The sequence below is a fragment of the Pteropus vampyrus genome, unplaced genomic scaffold (assembly GCF_000151845.1).
Source record: "Pteropus vampyrus isolate Shadow unplaced genomic scaffold, Pvam_2.0 Scaffold98, whole genome shotgun sequence".
Taxonomy (NCBI): domain Eukaryota; kingdom Metazoa; phylum Chordata; class Mammalia; order Chiroptera; family Pteropodidae; genus Pteropus; species Pteropus vampyrus.
The window spans coordinates 81,417-82,535 of NW_011888879.1; positions in this window are offsets into that span (position 1 = coordinate 81,417).

Below are 1,119 nucleotides of genomic sequence, written 5' to 3' on the forward strand. Positions count from 1 at the left end.
CCTTCCTTCCTTCCTTCCTTCCTTCCTTCCTTCCTTCCTTCCTTCCTTCCTTCCTTCCTTCCTTCCCTCCCACTGTCCTGTTTGGCAGGAAGGGGTGGTGACTGCTTTCCCTGCCAGCTTCTGCTCCAGAGACATCCTCACAGGGTAGCCGTGCAGACTGGCGGAGAAACAACGAGTGTGAGGTCAGAGATCAGGTTTGAATTCTGACCCCACCAGTCACGAGAAGGTTGACCCAGGGGGAAGATAATTGACCTCTCTGAGTTTCAGCTTCCTCACTTGTAATACTAGGATAATAACACCTGTGACACAGGCCTGTTAGGAGAGTTAATAAATAAGGTGTATAAAGTGTCCTACATATAATATATGCTCACAGTCTTGTCATTATTAGTACTAGTCTTACTTATCCATCTTTCTAAACCATGCAAATCCTAACCATTATTCACTAGCTAAGTAAAATCTCGTTAATACCATTTTCACCTCCACTTTACAGAAATGACCACTGTCTACCCAGAAATATGAAAGCACAAACTGGTTCTGCTGCTTATTCTATGAACATTCTCTACTTTCCAGTTTTATATGCTTTTTCCCATTTGTATCTGTTTTTCCCAAAGTAGATTGTAAGAAAATCGAGGAAGTGATAATGTCTTACTTTCTCTCCCTTCCTCCACTCATTCAATATTGAGCCCATGTGGACCAAGTAACAACCCATACAGCCCCTGACCTAAGGCAGTCTGGCCGGAGAGACATCTGCAAACAGATGCAACGAGATATATCTTGGGAAAGCCTCAGTGCCTTGGCCAGGGCTCTTCCCAATACATGGGGTGTATCTTCCCTGACCCCCTCCAAGATCCCTGACTGGGTAATGCACCCCTGCACGTGTTCCCATGACAACCTTGCTCTCCTTAGCAGAGACTCATCTCGTTTCACAGCGGTTTCTCATTTACTCATCTGTGGCTCCCCCAGCAGACCACAAGCAACATGAGGACAGACCTTATGTTTATAGAATATGGTATACAACAGACATTCAATGTTTATAGAATGAACAAAGAGGTACTCAGGTAAACTGTTGATTGATTGAGGTTCTAGGGATGCGGGTAAATCTGACATTTGTTTTCTCAC